Source organism: Pecten maximus, chromosome 9 (genome assembly GCF_902652985.1).
Source record: "Pecten maximus chromosome 9, xPecMax1.1, whole genome shotgun sequence".
NCBI lineage: Eukaryota > Metazoa > Mollusca > Bivalvia > Pectinida > Pectinidae > Pecten > Pecten maximus.
The window spans coordinates 30,021,249-30,044,044 of record NC_047023.1 but is presented as its reverse complement, the minus strand read 5'-3'; the positions used below and the strand labels follow the sequence as shown (position 1 = coordinate 30,044,044).

Sequence of the window (22,796 nt, the reverse complement as noted above, 5' to 3'; positions counted from 1 at the left end):
TTTCAAATCACTTCTCTTCTGGCGCTCTAGCTGAAAACAATCTGTAGAAGTCAGAGCCTAAATTATATTGAAGATCTGCTGGTGATTACTTGTGAATCTGGTTGGTGGTAATGAATAATGTTCCGGAAACCTCCGCATGATATGTGGGGTGAGTTGTAGTTCTGGTTGTTTTAATTGTATGAATTGTACAGTACATTATGTACATGGTGATTTTGTCTGTAGGAAAATTACCAATGTTTTATATATATTAATAGTAATGTAAGTGATAAAGGTAGGGATAATTTCCTAATTTGATATTTGTATATCTATTGTGTCTAAATAGCGAATAACTAGTTTGATATATTCTAGTTATCGATATGTGTATTCTAAGAACATAAATGTATTAGTATTTGGTTCTGTTAACGTATTTATAACAGAAATTGTGCCATCTCTTTGTTATCGGTTCAAATATGTTACATTTAAGAGTTATGTCCCTTGATTGTCATGTCTGTATAGTTTAGTATGTATGTGCGTATGATTAGTATTTCTTGTAATTGTAGGGTTTTATTAATGGATAATAAAACTACCATGAACAACAAAGTGGCATTGGATTATATATACCCACACCTGTAACATGTATTTACAAGACCGTGAATTAGTACGTCAGTTGTATATACATACACGACCGTGCATTAGTACGTCAGCTATGTGTACAAACACGGACCGTGCATTAGTACGTCAGCTGTGTGTACATACACGGACCGTGCATTAGTACGTCAGCTGTGTGTACATACACGGACCGTGCATTAGTACGTCAGCTGTGTGTACATACACGACCGTGCATTAGTACGTCAGTTGTGTGTACATACACGGACCGTGCATTAGTACGTCAGTTGTGTGTACATACACGACCGCGCATTAGTACGTCAGCTGTGTGTACATACACGGACCGCGCATTAGTACGTCAGCTGTGTGTACATACACGACCGTGCATTAGTACGTCAGCTGTGTGTACATAAACGACCTTACATTAGTCCGTCAACTGTATGAACATACACGGACCGTGCATTAGTACGTCACCTGTGTACATACACGAACATGTATTAGTACGTCAGCGGCTGTGTTTACATACACGGACCGTGCATTAGTACGTCTGTTGTGTGTATTTACACGACCGTGCATTAGTACGTCAACTGTGTGTACATACACGACCGTGCATCAGTACGTCAGCTGTGTGTACATACACGGACCGTGTATTGGCACGTCAGCTGTGTGTACATGTACACGGAACGTACATTATTACGTCAACGTTGTGAACATACATGGACCGTGTATTAGTGTGTCAGCTGTGTGTATATCTACACGGACCGTGTATTTAAACGCCAGCTGCGTGTAAAATCTAGGTAACATACATGTACACGGACAGTGCATTGGTACGTATGTTGTGTATACATACATGACGGTGCAATTGTACGTCAGCTATGTGTACAAACACGGACCGTGCATTAGTACGTCAGCTGGGTGTACATACACGACCGTGCATTAGTACGTCAGCTGTGTGTACATACACGACCGTGCATTAGTACGTCAGCTGGGTGTATTTACAAGACCGTGAATTAGTACGTCAGTTGTATATACATACACGACAGTGCAATTGTACGTCAGCTATGTGTACAAACACGGACCGTGCATTAGTACGTCAGTGGTGTATACATACATGACACTGCAATTGTACGTCAGCTGTGTGTACTTACACGACCGTGCATTAGTACGTCAGCTGGGTGTACTTACACGACCGTGCATTAGTACGTCAGCTGTGTGTACATACACGGACCGTGCATAAGTACGTCAGCTGTGTGTATATACACGACCGTGCATAAGTACGTCAGCTGTGTGTACATACACGGACCGTGCATTAGTACGTCAGCTGTGTGTACATACACGACCGTGCATTAGTACGTCAGCTGTGTGTACATACACGACCGTGCATTAGTACGTCAGCTGGGTGTACATACACGACCGTGCATTAGTTCGTCAGCTGTGTGTACATACACGGACCGTGCATTAGTACGTCAGCTGTGTGTACATACACGACCGTGCATTAGTACGTCAGCTGTGTGTACATACACGACCGTGTATTAGTACGTCAGCTGTGTGTAGTACATACACGACCGTGCATTAGTACGTCAGTTGTGTGTACATACACGACCGTGCATTAGTACGTCAGCTGGGTGTACATACACGACCGTGCATTAGTACGTCAGCTGGGTGTACAGACACGACCGTGCATTAGTACGTCAGCTGTGTGTACATACACGGACCGTGTATTAGTACGTCAGTTGGGTGTATTTACACGACCGTGCATTAGTACGTCAGCTGTGTGTACATACACGGCCTTACATTAGTACGTCAGCTGGGTGTACATACACGGACCGTGTATTAGTACGTCAGCTGTGTGTACATACACGGACCGTGTATTAGTACGTCAGTTGGGTGTATTTACACGACCGTGCATTAGTATGTCACCTGTGTACATACATGTGATCGTGTGATACACGTTGTGTCACGTAAACTGTACACAGTGCGCACGACCTTTTACACAAAGGGTGCATTATCAAATTTGGTGTGTAAAGATAAATTGAACTGTGCATTTTTACGTCCATTGTGTCAAGATACACACCGCGCATCTTCTTAATGGAATCAAACCTGTATTGGTTTAGAAGAAAAGAAAAGGAAAAAAACTTTACCATTGATCGGAAACTTTTGGCTGATGTCTCTTGTGGACGGTTAGAGATGTCATTGATTGATCCAGCGTTCACACAAGATATTATTGTCTTTTAGAGATCCAGATGTGTTTTACACGATTTAATCGCAGAGACGAGCGTTGTCAAAGAACCCATTATGAAAATGGCTAGATGATCCGTCATCGCGGTTTGGTACCGTCACGAATTATACAGCCTCCTTCTGTGAGCGTCCCGAAACATTCACTGCAATGGGTTTTCGGGCGACACCTACGTCATTGCTCGTGCGTAGTTTACACGTGTACAAATACCATGCCAGTGTCAGAGGTCGTTTCTAACTTGGAATGTGATGATTAGTATAACTAACTCACATTTTACCACATTCCCACACGTCCCGCCCTCTTACCGGATATCCTTACCCAAGTGTCATTCATCACGATAACCTTGAACCCAGTGTCTCTTATTTGTCTAGGTCAGTGGCGGTTTGTAGATGTCTGTCATGCTGTCTGTGGACAGGCCGGTTTTGTATCTACTACTGATGTCAGGTGGAATACTTTGTATATAGCGTCTACTATAGCGGGGCAGTTAATGTATTGAGAGAGGCGAGATATTTTGCGTTGTTTAATGTTCATAATTTCTGTGCAGAAGTCGTCAGGTCTGGTTCAGATTGTATACTTGTACTTAAACGCTTGCTTTGGATGCCAAAATCCATTACTGGTAAATATGGACAATTTAGACCAACAGGCAATACAAACCACAAACACATCAAACGGACTGAGAACTTAAACCAGGCAACGTGTGCATGATTACTGGTAGCATGCTGGCGGGACCAGGAGAGATCCGTATATAAATAAATAACACTTATAGCATGGACAAATATTTCATATCCATCGTCAGATTCCTGGAAATTGAAGAAAAGTGATATGATAGCAATCAAAGGCATTGTACATAGATAACATATTCTCTAAGATATGAAATGTGTTTGAAAGAAAGGCTGAAGCATATTGTATGTAATCTATTTGCTTGCAGGTGTCCATCGATGAAAGTGTTGTAGAAAAATAAAAACCTTGTTCCTTCTCTCGTGTATGCAGCTTAGTTTTAGAGCTTGGATTTTCGTCTGCTTGTGTTTTCGTCTCTAAATCTATTCATTACATTCCACGTTATATATACCCCGGGGAACATATCCCCTACATACCGAACGTGACTACACTCCAGATCCAAGCTTCCGAAATGCTTAGAATTCATTATCACTTACACGCTTGTATACTGGTCTATACATTGGCGCTCGGAGGTGTTGAGGCTTGTAAGTGATGGACGTTTGTATGTAGTAGACTTTGTTTAGGTAATGGCAGTTTTGCCCAGTCTTTGGGATCAATCTCAGCAAACAAACAGACAACTTTACATGTGCTACTTAGCTGTATTATCCGTGCATCAACTGTAAGGGAGATCAATACAACATATATTCCCTAGTCTGCATGCAATTAACATGCAAAAGGTCAAGTGACAAGGTCAGCTTAATGACTTGGGCATGCGGTCAGCTATTCTAGATGGAATACGAATACAAACCATTCCAGAGAGAAAACACTGGGTTTAACTGAAGTCCTAGTATGTAGCTACCAATTACATGTTTAGAACTACCTAACTATCCAGTCATCTACGAACAATTAAGATAATAACGGCTGATAAGTCAAATTAAAGATCACTCCTCATTGATCATGTTTCCGGCGTTTTCAATATTATAATCATACTTTTCTTTTTCTTAAACTTTTATTGTTCTGACTCTAGGGAAGGTCACTCTTGTTATAACCTTGCATGAAAAAACGATATATATAGGATTTGAAAACGATTGCACAGTTTTTGACAATATAATACATATAGTCGAGTCGTATCTGTAAGTTAGCTGTCAATGCCCCTGTTTAAAAAACATCATAATTTTAAACACATGTATTCACATCGAATCTGCCATCGGAAAACTATAAATTAAATAGGAACTTCCGGTCTTTAAATATAACCTCGCTTTAATCACTTCGCACATCAGTAGCCGTACACTCGCCATTTGTCTGATTGAATTAACTACATAGACTGATATAACGCTGAAATCTGGCTTGATTTGTTTAACATTATTTCGCTTATTTGCAGTTCAATGTAATACAAGTAACAGAGCCTGGATTAGAAGTACGGTATGTAATACATGACGTATATGCTTGAGTTAATATTGAGCCGAATAAAACTTTTTTAATCATCTTCAAAATGAAATCGCCCTTCCTCCGCGGTGCGTGGTCCGTACTTTCGTCCGTAAACAACTCTTGTTATATCAATAATTGTATTTATTGAAAAGCATTGGAGGGATATTCTTCGAGCTTCACATTCAATTACATTTTTTCAGGGTGTATTCGGAAAATTTCCGACAGGCGGCCATCTTTGGATTATGATGATTGAAATTTGTTAACACAATTTCCTGGATAAAAAGTACTCAGGGAATATTTCTTAAACTTCACATGTGGGCTTTCCTTGGTCCCTAGTTGTGCCCAGTCAATTTTGAGTCTGATGAAGGAAACAAAATTGCCGACAGGTAGCCATCTTGGATTTTGACATTTGCTTTTGTTATCGTTATAATTTGAGTACTGAAGGGATCATTCAATTTTGAGTCCGATCGGGAAAACGAAATCTGACAGGCGACCATCTTGGATTTTTATAGAAGAAATTTGTTGCTGATATATTTTAGAAAGTTAGATCTTCTTAGACTTTATATGTAGACTCACAATGTTATCAGATGACTGAGGATGGGAAAGAAGAGAAAAGTAATATCTGTGTTTCACAGGACTGATAAAGATCCTCAATGGTGGTCGCCAAGTCCCCTCCACCTTTTTTTTTGGGAGGGGGGTCTCTATTTATTCAAGTAAATACGGTAGCATCGAACGTGTCTCGAAACTAGTTCAGTTTGAAGGCGGCAACTTACATGTTACAAAGAATACCAAAGGTGTTTGAAAACAACTTCAACTTCGACTGCTTCAGGATTTAATTCCCTTTCACTAATTCTGAACAAAAGTGATGTATATATATTTAACACTCAAATAAGCTTTAAACCAATGTCATGGAAGATTCCGGCAATTATAACAGCAGCATAAGTTTAACAGTGACGTGAAATCGCGTTTATTTTTGACATTTTCATATAACCAAGGATATTCAGTTTTATAGGGCAATGGAAATAGTTTTGATTTTATCGTTCGTATCGAAATCGATAACAAATTGAAGTTTCATCATTTTTTTTCTCCATTTAATTCTAGGTCGAGCTTTTATGGGTTTTTTTTTTTATTTTGTTATCCTTCCTAATCAAATTTCAAAAACCTTCCCAACAATGTCATTTTTGTTTTAATATTCATAGATTGCTTACTCTATCTGATACGAGGGATAGGACATCTCATCCATGGTGTGGTATAAACGGCTACACATTGTTATCTGTCGACCGAGTCAATAAACTCATTCAACCGTGAACAATACACAATCGTTATACAAACGGGAGTAGGTCGAGATGGTTGTCACGCGTCCCTTACCAACTGACGTCATATAAAGATATAATGCCCGGATATTAAATTACAATGATGTACAGAGACGAATTGGACGTTCCGTTGACCATTGAAGGAGACGTCTACGTATATTGAGATGACCCTGGACATTATCAACGGGAGCATTGTCCCATTCTCCTGTTGATCTTGTCTCGTCCAATAGCTGTCGCTGCCAGTTAGGACGTTATGATATCAAAATATGCAAATAGAAGATGCTTCCTTAAGATCTGAATAATTTGGAAATTATATTCAATGAAAATCAAATTACATTCAATATGGGCCACCGCTTTATATTCAGGAACCATTTCCAATCTCGAAGATCCTTAATTATCGGAATCATTTCCTGGGTAACAAAGGCACGTGTTACGATGTCAGTAGCACATGCTTGTATCGTGGTTTTGCTTCACACTTTTTCTCGCTTACAATGGTCTAGAGTTTATTGTACATGTATCATAAACCCTTTTTTCTTTTTGTGTTCTGCCTTTTTTGTTATGCATTTGACACATCCTATTTTTTCTTGTCGACGAGCAAGGTGAAGATGTTTTTATCGTAATTAGATCTGGAGACAGAAACGATTTATTCAATAAAGCGATCGCACCTGGTCCAGAATCATGCACTCTAATATTATATAATGTAGTGATGCTATTTCTAAGCCCCGCTCGTCGATTACGTCTGTGGACAACCCGCATTACGACAGTGTTGAGAATAGCCTGTTCACTTAGTCAGTTGCATACATTATGTAGATTAATGAAAATTTAATTCTGAAGCACTTTCTCGCTAAATGTTCTCAGAAATCAGCTCGATCTAGGAAAGTGGCTCCACTGAATCTCCAGTCCTATGGAATGTGTCCCCTTAAACAGTTGTTACACAATTAATGTCCCCCAAACGGCTGTTATTACACAAATAATGAACATTACTCTTGCGATCTTCTTGGTATTAATGTTTAAATAAAACAAATTCACGAATTCAATCCACTTGAACTGGTCTTGTATTTTATGAGCCCGGTATTTGTTGATTGTTATGTGATTCCGCAGCTGTTAAGTGGTTTTAATTTCAATAAGAACCACTATACTGCCTTAATTAGTGTCACCTCCCTTTAATGTCATATCCGGTATTTCCGTTATATCATCTTGTGCTGACGATTTAGTGAGCCATGTTACGGGATGAACATGTCACCTACATCCGATCGACCTTAATTATCAGTGAATTCAGTACCCGTATTAACTAGGATCAATCCGGATTATCGAAACGTGGTCCGCATAAACGCGAGTCAGGAAGATACACTGTAGAATGCGTGTACATATGTACTGTTTCTAAATTTTGAGTAAGCAAACAAATAAAATGCGGATTTTCTTATACGTGAGCATTGGGTGTTACAGTTTTAATGTGCAGTGCGAACAGCAATTTCTTTCAATTGTGAATTTCCATTTGTTCATTAGAAGTGTCAGAGACGGAAGTGTAGTGGAAGGGATTTAACCTTAAAAAGCTACTAGTTCCTCCCGGGAATGTAAGGCTATGGCATTAAAGCCGAACAATAGCTAATAAAATTACTTCACATGTAGTAATTGATTAAATTTTATCTCTGATATCGTAGAATTACAACGCTATAGGCTTACAAACATAGATTAAGATACATCCAATAGACCAATCAAGGAAACGTTCCGAGGGTGTATTCGGAAGCCGTGGACTGTAGCGGCAAATGTCTCCATTACTGGTAATGCCTGGGATTTAGGGCCGATAGGAGCCTGATGAGGCAGACAATGGTGGGATAAAGGAAATTGTATTGATTAGTGGTAAAACATACACAACCTCATAAATGTCTATTCAGTTGATACTGCTTACTGCCTCTAGGCACGGATCGCCATTTGTTCTATTAGTCACCAACCATAAAGCCAGAATGCGGAATTGACACCTCTCGTCCCCACCTACTACCCTGGATGTCATCTTTTATGACAGTCGAAAATAAAGATTTACTTTAATCCATCGATCTCCTAACAGTTTGTTAATCGTCATTGGTTTAATACCTTTGGGATTGTATTATCTTATTACATATCAATCGTGTATCCTGCAGTACACGTGCACCCGCCCTAAGTGGTCATTTTGGAAACTGAATCACTACATTGCAATGAAGACACTGTCTTGGATCCGGCACCGCCGGAGATTCGGCTTGTAAGGACAAAATATGTTTCATCCCTTGACGTACGAGTTTCCGGTCCGGATTTTGCCAGCAGTTCCAAACAGGAGGATATCCAAATGTTTTCACACAAGTGTTAATTACTGGTGTTAACGAGAGACATTACCGGGCGCGACAAGTGATTATACAGGTACTCTGTTACACCTCCGGGGTAGCGACGGAGTGAGACGTCTTGGAATACATACTCAAAGATGGAGTATTTCAGAATAATATACGGCTAGTCATGCATTTTAAAAATCGAAATTATTAGTGATAAATAATCTGTCTAGATACGGTAGTTTCACATAAAAACTGTAGAGCAGACAAGCACCGTACATGTATATGAGGCGGTTTGTTGCCTTACATACAAGTAAGAGATATTTTATGAAATATCACAGGAAAGTTAATACTAAATTGACCCAATACGACACTGATCGCCAATTATCCTTGTCATAATAGAAAACAAAAAGTAAATGTTTGAAATCCTAAACTTCAGGTAATTCTTTTCGGTATTTCTTTCAACTTCATTAGTCGAGTATACGTATAATCGAAGGATATGAAGGTAAACGTCACTTTAAGACGTTATAAAAATGTGATGGAAACATTAGGAAAATATAAATAACAAAGCATTGCAACATATTCCGTCTTGAGACAGTACACAACAGAACAATTCTGTGTTAGTGCCATACTCTTGATTATGTGCGTTAAGTAGGATTTCTGCCCAATACTTTGTAATGTATAGTGTATTTTTACCGCCATGTGTTCTACGTACGGTCGCCTGTAGACAAGTATACTACATAGCCTGGTATGTTAATGTTAGCTACAGGTGCTAGAGACAAACATACACATTCCCCCTTGTCTATCATTCCATACTGGATATGTTTTCATAAACCGGACCAGTTGTCCTGCTCGTCTGTTTGTACATGTAACTTCCGCTTCCGTTTCCCCCCTTTAAAACGCATGACAAGCCTAACGCATCGTAAGGTTGCTTAATATAAGAACACGCATGCCAGTTAATCTAATTGCTATTCGGAGTTGATTTTAGGTATCTGTTACAATGTAGTATAGCTCAGTTAAGCCATTTAATATTCTATGCCTGGTTGGAAAATATTTTGTTATTTGAAGATGGTGTCTACTGGTTGTACCCCCGCATGGTAATACATGACCATGCAGCCACGTGCCGTCAGTCTTCTCGATCAACCGTATCACTCAGTCTATCAGGACAAGGACACTGCTAATGTTTTCCACAGGCATTCAGACACAGATACTCAGCATTTAGTTGAACGATTCCCATTGGACCAATAGACAATGCATTAAACAACGTGAGAACACGTGGTGTTGTGGCTTTTAATAGTTCACACTAATGATAAAAACATAATGTAAGAGGTCGACTTGCTTGCTTAGATCACTCAAAACGAGGCTCATAATGCAAATAGTAAATAGTGGTTTTCACCACGAGTACTTTGTACAGTTGTCATGAATGTTTGAAGACAAACACTTTTCAAGTGGTGGATTATTGACATCCGATCAAATTTGGATGTATCTACTGTACCGGCTCGATGTGCCAAACCCTCCACGTTAGTGTGTTTCGTGACAAGTCAATGAGGATGTTCAGGTCGATGGAACGGTCTCCGCCATATCCCATTCTATAAAATGAATGAATTAATAAATACACCATAGTCATTTGAAACATAATTCTAAAGTTGTGAACACTTAAGTTTTTTTTTGCCTTTATGTTTATCAAGCCTACATCTTATACAGGTAAACGTGAGGTGACACAAAGAGAAGTTTATCAGGGAGCTGCATCTACGTTGTACGATGAACAACTAAATAATTTATCAATATAAGAATCTGCATGCAAACATAACAGGGTTTCACCTATTAACCCCATCGATGCCGCTAATGGATATACCATCGTGATAAAATCCACAGAACCGCTGAGTCTAGTGCTGTGCTCCCAATAATATTAGATTATTAATTCTGTGGTGACGCTGATCACAAACCACAATGTACAGGCCGAATATGTTAATGCACAGTTATTCTGCCATTCATGTACATAAGTTGTGCACAGTAACAATTAAACGTGCCATTTCTAACAAACTAGTTATACAAGGGTGGCAATGTTAACGTTATGTCCCACATCATCAGAAATCGGTTTATATGCAGAAATACTAAGTAATGAGAACCATCTTACATTGGTTACCTAGAAACAATATTCACAAGGTATGATATTTCTGTTTAGATCCTCACCTGGATTGCTGACCAGCATAACGTTGGAAATAGACTACTGTTGAAAATGTAACCGAGGTCATTTTTCAATTTTGGAATCGGAATGCCTTCACGTGGATATGGACCCGGATGAACTGGTTACCAAACACGACCACCCTTACTCCATTAACTCGCCACGGCCAACTCGACTTCACCATTTCGTTCTAACTTGAAAACGGGGCGTTCTATGGAAATGGCCCGGGTCCATATTCATCTTTGAAAATTGACCCTGGTATTAGAATTGTTTTTTCATCCAATTTCTATGTATTTGATGATAATTGGGTCGAACTGGTCAGCTCAAATTGATTAGGGCATACATGGAGTTACAAGGTATTTTGATCGAGTTTTTTAGGTAAAATTTTGTCTGTCTGTTCCTAAGTCAATTTTCAACAGACAACCTGTGGAGAATTGATGATCCCTAAGCTATTATTTTTTTAACCGTACGACCGTTTTCAAAGGCATGCATGTCGGTTCTCAAAGTTACACCGACACTATTCGTCCATCTGACCTTAAGTCATTATTTCGTACGCATTGTATGTATAACCTGCCTTTTGTATACTTCTTGGAATTGCAGCTTGTAAGAATATCGAGTTTACAGAGTTATCGCCGTTTGTTCACTTGTCGTAAAATGATATTGAACCTCTTGCTGTGTATGGTATAGAAAGGGAAGCTATGGCACCTTTTCATTTCTGCCTTAAGGTTTCTTTCTTCAGTAAAATCGGTAGCTTGGAGTAAACGAATTAGTCTTCATTCAACATTGCATGATACATGCTTGTGGCGACTAGTAACATGTATACATGTATACGTAATGTGATTCTCCCTACAGAATCACGGAGTTTCTTTGATTTCTCCTAAGGATGACATCTGAAGAGATTAAATACTATACACAGCTCTCTCTGCAGCATGTTTGGTCGATTCTAGTCACCCTTATCTCTGTCTTTTATTCCCTGGAATGTTTCGGCATTAATGCTCGTCATTTTCGGTTGAATTTAGTATCGTTATTATACTGCTGTCATTCCCACAGATAGTGTTTCCCGAAGGACGCGTCGCCATGTGAACATTGCTTAGAGGCAGCAACGTTAAAGAGATGAAATGCGACACTTGTTAGTGACGTCGTCACTTAAGGATGCTTGCTCCTCTCTTTTACGATATATACATCAGTATTTGGTATATGATATGTCCGAATAAAGCTTTTTCATTAGAATGCAAGATCATCCTAAGCAGATGTATTAGACGGGCAGCGAAGGGCCGAGATGCCAGACAGTACAAACATTCGCCTGCTTGGGTTGATCAGAGCGACCTATGGTTTTGTAGGTCCATGGTTTTGATTGATAATCCTCTTACCGCCAACCTCTCTCTAACGATACATCTCTGCCGGGAATAAAACTCGCGATAATAATATCATTTTATCAGAAATACAACTCGCTATAATAATATCTTTCCATCATTAATGTATTTTAGTACAGTATTCAGCCAAAACACATTATGCACTTATCTCGTTAATCTGTGTGATTGTAATGTACCGATCATTCGTCTTCACAACAAAGCGTTTATACGATCCCGATGACACAGTGAGTGGCGGCCATTGTCTATTCAGTCGTTGTATAATGGTTATGCTACACTATATATATGTGTGTATGTGTTTTGGACAATGGCCAAAAGTACCCCGCACAATCGATATACATAGTTTATCATCACAAGTTATAGGCGATATCAGATGACCCACCCGGGTACGTACACACTGCGATTTAACATAGTAACAAACCGACCAGAAGTATTACATGCAAACCGTGATCAATCAAAACACCGTAATTGAGTATTGCTGATCTTATTGACGAAATATGTTATTGATAACACTATGGATTCATTCTCATGACATGAAATAACCCGAAAAGATCCTCCGAAAAGGGAATCGAACATTCTCGATAATTAACTATAGAACTACGCGTTAGGAAAGAGAATTTAAAAGAAAGAAAGTAATTTTGTTTTGAAGTACTGACTATTCTAGACATCATTTGCCAAAATAATCTAAGTTATAACAATAGCCATATAATAATAACCTAATAAATGAAATAATGTGTTTGTTTGCTGAGTTTATCGCCTTGTCAGTATCCATGGTCGTTTCGAGACGGGTTCTCTGTGTACCGTAGTAGCCGATGATTTCCTTACTGAACAACGTACAAGAGATCCGTTACGTACTGCCCTGGGCAATCGGGGATAAAGACCAAAGTAACGAGATCACATGACCTTTCGTGACTTTAACTTCATGTGACAAAGCAAATACCCCTCTCCCTTCACCCGAACTGAGTTCGACCTTATGTTCTACCAACTGAGCTACTGCAGCTCCTGTAATAAAACAACTTATCTTATTATTCTGCATGTATAAACCAAATCAGAATTAGAAACCATGTCAGTGTCATCAAGAACCCATGGATAAAGTCACTAATACATATACGGAAATAGCTGTAAATGTTAGGAAACTTCCGTTTTATTCTTCAAATTTCATACAGTGCGCGTAGTATCCGTGTTGCACTATTCTATGAATATCAAATAAAAAAAACTTCAATCTAATTAGGTTAACGGTAACATTGGATATATGCAGGTAATATATTTACAACCTGTGGTTTTTGTGGTTTTAATTTATTACGAGTTTGGTATTTTATTAAATATTGGAATACGATATTCTACAAAATAAACCAGTACAATACAACAGAGCCGACCCCTATAACACGCTGAGCAGTCACAAAAACAACAAGCTTGGAATTTAATAAACGTAGATAGATCGTTCAAGTAGAGCCATGGGACGATAGCGATATTGGAGTAATCGAAGCCAGTTCACAGCACCCTCCATATTTAATTTATCAAGGAAAACCAATGAGTTGAGGAATCCGGATTAGCTAATTGCTGAACTAGAAGATACCGTATACGCTTACAGATCAATTAGCTTTTATTATAGGCAGAATTATCCCGCGATTTTAAAATATGTCCCCAAGGATGACGAAACAATACCAGATCCTCCGTTTTCTATTTTTGTTTTGCAATTGAATTGCATTGCTCCCATTAACGAGTTAAAGCACGTAAAATAGTCACGTTCGGGAGCATCGTTTTTGCGCGAGACATTCATTGAGGCTTATGACGATATTTCGAAAATTTAGACGCAAATATATATAGATATATGTATATTTAAACGAGATTCTGTATTATCCGTACGGTAGTTTAAGGCAATTTTGACAAGATGTTACGCCATGCTAACTTTGTTTAAGGTGTCTGACGAGTGGCCTTCAGACGAGGTATAACCACGTGGCCCCATTCCCGATTTTATATCTGTATTACTGTAGTTTTTCTGACTTTAAATGTCATTTTACGAACTGTGAGACTGTGGTAAGATATTGATATTCTGTATCGTGTGAGTTTGCTTTTTCTCCGGGGATTTTTCTGGGATATAAATGACCGTATTGTGTCAAAATGACGTAAAACGATGTTAAACAAAACCAAGCCTACATTTTAAACTTATATCATACATGTACCTAGATGAACTGTTTCAATAGCTCTCGCCAATTGTCCTGAATGATAAAATCTTCTAAAATGGGATTTTAGGAAGTCATCAGATATACCATCCAGTCAGCGTTTGACCCCATTGCCATTTTAAATGTAACTAAACTACGGCACACATTACCCTCAGGGATTCAGAAATCCTACACTATTACTATACCAATGACCATTATTTGTAGTTTTCATTTTAAATTGTCTTACGTGGCTTTATCTCTTTATCGTCTTTTGTGTTATAAGTTTGCCGAAGGGGTTGGGTGGTATGGTTTCTCTGCAGTGCCCGAGTCCTTACAACACTTAATTTGTACGTGATGTTTCCTTCAAGTCAAATAAACAAAACAACCATTCCATACGTTAAGAGTAACAGCGTAAACCACAGGTTATCCCTTGAATATAAAGCTCGCTTATAATTCAATACCTTACCAAACCTTGGAAGCTGCTGGGCCATTTTTCTGAATGATTTTGTTAGACTTACGGTATAACCTTTAACCTTGATCCGAACCACACCCATATGCTGATGCCCCGCACAGCTATTTTTTGTGTACGTTTTAAAGGCCATAATCCCTATGAATTAACCTAAGAACGTCTCACCTGGAATGAGTAATCTCTCTTTGATGTATCGGCTTAAACTCACCTAGCCGCTTGTGTAACGGATCCTTCTCAAACGATTTGAAATCCTAGTGGCGCCCCACAATCTTTACTACTCTTTTAAATGAATCTTGTGTTCCAAGAAGACATTCCTAATAACTACATCTCCATATGCTTTTCGTCTGAATCTAATCACTTTATATTTATTACGTGTATAAAACATACTGATGACGTCATCTTGGAAATTCAGGTTTTTTAATTGGATGGAATCGGTTGTTCTCACTTCCGGTAGTCGTGAACAAAAATGCAGACTTCCTAAGTATGCTGCACGCGAGCGCGGCAATCTGAACGGGCAACATAAGATCGACATGATAAGGGGAAATGACATTTCTTTTTGTACGCATTAACATACACGAATTGTAGAACATTAAATATTGTGTAGCATTTTTGTGGGAAAAAACCAAATGTTGTGCAATGAAAGATTACGAAAGGTGATATCGTGTAGACCATAATCAAAAGGCCAGTGTACTTTTAGATTTTGTCTAAATCAAAATTTAAGATATAAATATGTAACCGGTGGTATTTCCGATACAAGATTACTACTTAACATGCATGAAAATGTACGCATTGAGAATGATAGCTACTTAACGGTTATTTTTTTTGAAATATCGACCGGCTCCGTTCATCCTAACATCAAACCCCTTCATTCTATCACACAGCTCTCTTCGTTCTATCATCCGACTCTCTTCATTCTATCACCCGGCTCCCTTCATTCTATCATCCGGCTCTCTTCATTCTATCACCCGGCCTCCTTCATTCTATCATCCGACTTCCCTCATTCTATCACACGACCTCCTTCATTCTATCGTCCGACTTCCTTCATTCTATCACCAGACTTCCTTCATTCTATCATACGACTTCCTTCATTCTATCACACGGCTCTCTTCATTCTATCACCCGGCTCTCTTCATTCTATCACCCGGCCTCCTTCATTCTATCATCAGACTTACTTCATTCTATCACACAGCTCTCTTCATTCTATCACTCGGCTTCCTTCGTTCTATCATACGACTTCCTTCATTCTATCATCCGGCTCTCTTCATTCTATCACCCGGCCTCCTTCATTCTATCATCAGACTTCCTTCATTCTATCACACAGCTCTCTTCATTCTATCACTCGGCTTCCTTCATTCTATCATACGACTTCCTTCATTCTATCATACGACTTCCTTCATTCTATCATACGACTTCCTTCATTCTATCACTCGGCTTCCTTCATTCTATCATCCGGCTCTCTTCATTCTATCACTCGGCTTCCTTCATTCTATCACCCGACTCCTCATTTATCACCGATTTCCCTTCATTCTATCATCCGACTCTCTTCATTCTATCACTCGGCTTCCTTCATTCTATCACCCGACTCCCTTCATTCTATCGTCCAACTCTCTTCATTTTATCAGACAGTTTCCTTCATTCTATCACCCGACTTCCCTCATTCTATCACACGACTTCCTTCATTCTATCGTCCGACTTCCTTCATTCTATCACCAGACTTCCTTCATTCTATCACCCGACTTCCCTCATTCTATCACACGACTTCCTTCATTCTATCGTCCGACTTCCTTCATTCTATCACCAGACTTCCTTCATTCTATCACTCGGCTTCCTTCATTCTATCACACGACTCCCTTCATTCTATCACACGACTTCCTTCATTCTATCACACGACTCCCTTCATTCTATCACACGACTTCCTTCATTCTATCACCCGGCTCTCTTCATTCTATCACCCGGCCTCCTTCATTCTATCATCAGACTTCCTTCATTCTATCACACAGCTCTCTTCATTCTATCACTCGGCTTCCTTCATTCTATCATACGACTTCCTTCATTCTATCATACGACTTCCTTCATTCTATCATACGACTTCCTTCATTCTATCATACGACTTCCTTCATTCTATCATCCGGCTCTCTTCATTCTATCACTCGGCTTCCTTCATTCTATCACCCGACTTCCTTCATTCTATCACCCGACTCCCTTCATTCTATCATCCGACTCTCTTCATTCTATCACTCGGCTTCCTTCATTCTATCACCCGACTCCCTTCATTCTATCGTCCAACTCTCTTCATTTTATCAGACAGTTTCCTTCATTCTATCACCCGACTTCCCTCATTCTATCACACGACTTCCTTCATTCTATCGTCCGACTTCCTTCATTCTATCACCAGACTTCCTTCATTCTATCACCCGACTTCCCTCATTCTATCACACGACTTCCTTCATTCTATCGTCCGACTTCCTTCATTCTATCACACGACTTCCTTCATTCTATCACCCGGCTTCCTTCATTCTATCACCCGACTTCCTTCATTCTATCACCCGACTCTCTTCATTCTATCACACGACTTCCTTCATTCTATCACCCGACTTCCTTCATTCTATCACACGACTTCCTTCATTCTATCGTCCGACTTCCTTCATTCTATCACCAGACTTCCTTCATTCTATCACCCGACTTCCTTCATTCTATCACACGACTTCCTTCATTCTATCACCCGACTTCCTTCATTCTATCACCCGACTTCCTTCATTCTATCACCCGACTTCCTTCATTCTATCACACGACTCCCTTCATTCTATCACACGACTTCCTTCATTCTATCACACGACTCCCTTCATTCTATCACCCGACTTCCTTCATTCTATCACCCGACTCCCTTCATTCTATCACCCGACTTCCTTCATTCTATCACCCGATTCCCTTCATTCTATCGTCCGACTTCCTTCATTCTATCACCCGGCTCCCTTCATTCTATCGTCCGACTCTCTTCATTCTATCGTCCGACTTCCTTCATTCTATCGTCCAGCTTCCTTCATTCTATCACCCGACTTCCTTCATTCTATCACACGATATCCTTCATTCTATCAGACGGCTCCCTTCATTCTATCATCCTGCTTCCTTCATTCTATTGTCCAACTTCCTTAATTCTATTGTCCAACTTCCTTCATTCTATCACCTGGCCCCCTTCATTCTATCGTCCGGCTTCCTTCATTCTATCACACGACTTCCTTCATTCTATTGTCCAACTTCCTTCATTCTATCGTCCGACTTCATTCATTCTATCACCCGACTTCCTTCATTCTATCACCGACTTCCTTCATTCTATCATCCGACTTCCTTCATTCTATCACCCGACTTCCTTCATTCTATCACCCGACTCCCTTCATTCTATCATCCGACTCTCTTCATTCAATCATCCCACTTCCTTCATTCTATCATCCGACTTCCTTCATTCTATCACACGGCTCCCTTCATTCTATTAGACGGCTCCCTTCATTCTATCACACGGCTCCCTTCGTTCTATTACTCGGCTTCCTTCATTTTATCATATGGTTTCCTTCATTCTCTCTTTAAGATATCATTGGGGACATGACCCTTATCTCTAAAACGTTCCCTAATGTAAAAAAAATCAGTATTTTTCGTTGTAATGCATTGATTTAAAGAAGCTTTCAAAGTTTAACTTTAGTGATTGATCTCAAGGAGTAAAGACTGGTGAAACAGGGATACGAAAAATATTGGATCTGATAAAGCCGGATCAATTCGGTATATACACGTACATTTATACCGACACCTCTCGCTACGGGGACAACTCATGCCATCACTGAGCGAGTCTATCTCAGAATATTGACCAATTTCTTCACTACGTGTGTGACGGATCAAAGGCTTTTATTTCAATTCCAAGGAAGAACATGACCTATACAGTAACATGTATTCTAGACAAACGTTCATCTCAGCTCTGTGTTTGTCAGTCGGATCCGTCCAGTACGCATCGGGCGCGTACCACTATAGACAACGTCTTCCACAGTGTACCCGAGACTCCTCTCATTTGTACGAGAAGACACATACATGAGCGGAAAGGAAGCGTTTATGACATGTGAATTGCCGGTTCCGTCCTGGCAGGACCAGGGATCCAATATATAGATTGATATAGACTAGTTTACTGCCAGTAAACGTCAGTCAACTTCTAGCCCGGCAGAAGTCGCATGCAGCGTCTAAAACAAGACCGCTACGATATTATCATACATATACTGTGCTCACAACAATGGCAGCAGTTTGACAGCGCTCTTTTAAGGATAAATATGAGATTCGTATACAAAGGGATTGGCTCCAGTCCAAATGGAGATAGCATTGTAGAAAGTATATATGTACTTAATTTATTAGGTAGTGAAAGATGTTACGAATTTCATTTGTAATCCAATACATACTGACTAGCACAATTATTTCTATTCTTTATATCTACTGCTTTTCTATTGAATAATCGTGCCGAGTAACCAGGAAGTAGTTGTCACCATGCGATGACATTTGTACGAAGAATGATTTATATTCGAAGAGTGACACATACATAGTATCTCTGTCGATAAAATTTTGTTAATGATTTTAAGAGAATGTATTTGTCATTTACGGTCATAACAACACCATTGATCATGCTTGCGATAATCTAAAAATAAAAGAGAAATAAATAAATAATAGATAGATAATTAAAGTCCATGGTGATCGCTGCTTAAATGTCATATTCATGTGAATATACATTAGCTCTATTTCATATACATTGTATAAGTATATGAAAAGAGTCCCAAACTATCCACTGAGGCGAGTTTCTTCCATGCTGCGTGTAAAAAAACAAACAAAAAAACATTGTGACGATTTTCATGTTTGTTGTATAATCAAACCCATTTTGCTTACATTGCGAAAACAGGTTTTCAGTGCCCATATTAAAATCTTCAAAATGAAAACTTCAATGTATATATATATATATATATTGGCGTTATTTAACTATTTGTCCTGTGTACCACAGAGAGATTGACTAATATCAATTATAATCTAAGATAACAAAGATATGACGCTTGTAAAATGAATTGTACATCTATATGTCACGTGACACTGACCACAAGACATCTAGGCCAAATGGAATATAAACGTTTTCTTTTCATTTAAATCGTCATCGAACTAGCTTGTGAATGGAAAAGTCTTATCTTCAACAAAACATTTCACTTCAATGATGATATTTATTAGCTATTCAAATGTATTTTGCATGTTTTACAGCAGTTTTATATGCGGTAGAACAGGTCGATTAGAGTTATTATCTAACTTATATGATCTTCCATGTAATACCTCATGTCATGTCATGATTTTCACAAGACACGGCAGCAAAATAACACTATTGTGAAGAAATGACGCCACGCGATTGTCCCGGAGTCTGGGTCAAACTTGTTTGTCTTATATGGACATTCATATCAAAATAAAAAAATGTCCTCTATCTTATACCTAAAGCTGTAATACTGTACTACACGTCAATTGATCGAGAGAATCCGTGACCAAATATTCGTGTTTTTAGATTTGTTTTGTTTTCAGGGGTTTGACGCCCTTGCAATAACCAGAGTCATATGTGGACGGGTGTCAAAGAGGTACATAGAGTATGAAAATAAAGCGCAGAAAGACAGACTTGTGAGAAAAGAAAGGAAAGGTTCAAGGTTCTAAGTGTTGCAAAAGGGACGGAGTATCTGTTTTTGTCTCTTTAATATCCCTTTATAGAAGACAGGGAAGAAATCCCCGATTCGTCAGGAGACCCATGTCGTGTTCTGTATATCACTCCATATACACCTGTTTTTGTTGCTAAATAAATGTCAAACTATTCCTGTAGAATGTTCTAACATATGGCACTGCAAACGTCCTTTGGTGAAATAGATTTACATGTACCACAATGAGAACGGTAGTCGAGAACTCCTGATATTACACATAAAGATACACTTTATCGAACGAATTCAGAAGACGTGTATTTGTATATTTCCCTATCAAATTACATAGCAGATCAGCGATGTCGATTCTACAAAGTAGATTATTGCACAATGATGTCCAACATGCTGATATGAGTTTACTTCATAGACTACACGAGTAAATGAAACTGGAACATAAAGACAACATCCATTTTTCAAAATAGCTGTAAACTATGTGAGACCTACCTAGCGTGTCGTCCTTGTTATGTACAGCAGTTTGGGTGTGGACGGTTTTGGTTAATGGTGTTTGCTAACTGACAAAGGTCGTCAATAAGTTCGTTGAAACAACCTTTCTTCTTCTTAAGGATGTAAAAAAGAGATCTCACTCCGAGGGGTAGGATTCTTTAATGTTCAGCACGAGGCTTCGTCGAAACAGAAATTTCTAACTTGAGATCCTCGAATATCTAACTCGAGGCTCTGCAGAGGTCATATATCAAGACTCACACCCTTTAAGTCGTACCCCTTTGTAACATGACCGAGAAATGGTGTACAGCCTAAATTGTGTGAACTGTTGTTTACGAGATATAAGGTAATATAAAATAGATTATGTTGACGACAAAGAATTTTATTTTTCCGTTGACGTTTTCATTGACGTTTAACTCCCAAAACAAACTATTATTTTGGCTGCCAGCGATATTATTGCGAAATATTAAAGTGAAGAATACGTTCAGCTAAATGTACTTGCGACTTGTTTCGATTAACACAGAAGGTGCAATTTATGGTTGAATTAATTCTAGAATTACGGGAACCTCGATGTCGATTAAAGAGTCTTGCATAACTCAACAGACGTTACTGTGTTAAAAGCACGGTATTGAAATTAATTGTGTGATTATTTTTTAAATACATGAAATGTTGCGTAAGAACGTTTTGTATAGGAAATCGGTACATTTTGTACATGTATCTAAACTACAGAAAACATAATTAAAATATTTAATTATAAAAGCTTTAATTATCTAGAGAATAGATGTGTATGAGCTGTCATCATATATCACGTATGAATACCAATAAAAATTTTGTAACACAGAACACTTCCAGAAGAGGCCATAACCGCATTAGCAGCACGCGCGGCCTGACGTCATTGTTGAACACTACGTGGGGGCTAGATGAGACTGAATTGTATAGGTTACCGTCCCGGGGTATCGACCTGTGATTGTACATTTGTCATAATGGTTCATCAGTGAATACACACAAAACTCTACCGAGACTCACTCGCCACGACACTTAAACAATTAGTTTAATACAACATCGAGATTCACTATTGATCCTTTGTTTGTCGTCATGTATCAAGTAAAACCAAAATTAAGATCTCTAATCATCTGTCTGTATCGTTTTATGTTATTTTACTAGTGTATATATATTTAAATATGCGATGTGTGTTTACCATTCATGTAGGGTCCGCTCGTAATTTTTATTTCCTGATGTCTGTTTACAGACAAATGAATCCTACATCAGACATATATATGTGGTACATTAACGTTAGGAACCTTTTTATGACAAGGATATGTTGTAACATAAATAAAAGGGCCACTTGCATAGTCTACATACATGTAGCTTTGTGTATACCATCGTTACAATTACACACATACTTATGTTACATCAATACTTCCAGCCCGACTGGGTTAATGGTTTCAAGCCGAATCTTCGACTTGGTTTCGTCAATACCCGAAACACCACTGATACACTTCAAGGGCGCCGTCAACGGTCTTACACCACGCAGCAGCTCAAATGTCAATGAAACCAATATGAGCGTGTTTTGGGAACATGTAAAAAACGGTTGGACGAAACAAGACGTACATCATTAGGTCTATACAGTTAGTGAGAGGTCTGTATTGTCGGTATAGAGATAGAGATTATTCAGTTGACGGCAAAAGCATTGGTCAATACCCTGATGTCTATAACTCCGCGCCTGTTCCGGGAATAGGGGTGGGACATCAAGAGATCGGTCAATGGTCAAGTGATTCTGTTACTTCTACATTTATGTATATATTCCTCCGAGTTGACTGGTCAATATATTGTGAAAGGATTCTAAAACATTGGATTTGTGTACATGGACAGCTATGTGGGTATTACAGAGTTTGACCAGGGTGGGGTA

At 38.9% G+C, this 22,796-nt stretch overlaps 1 protein-coding gene across 7 annotated transcripts in view; it reads left to right on the top strand.

Moving 5' to 3' along the window:
* Nucleotides 1–22,796, top strand: part of LOC117334412 (zwei Ig domain protein zig-8-like) — a 180,340-nt gene that overhangs the window by 63,430 nt on the left and 94,114 nt on the right. The window contains exon 1 of one of the 7 annotated variants that reach the window (XM_033894014.1): nucleotides 22,392–22,526. The exons of the other annotated variants lie outside the window; for them this stretch is intronic. The gene's annotated coding sequence lies outside the window, so the exon portion shown is untranslated. Of the gene's footprint in view, nucleotides 1–22,391; nucleotides 22,527–22,796 lie in introns of those variants that run through there. 7 annotated transcript variants of the gene reach the window in all.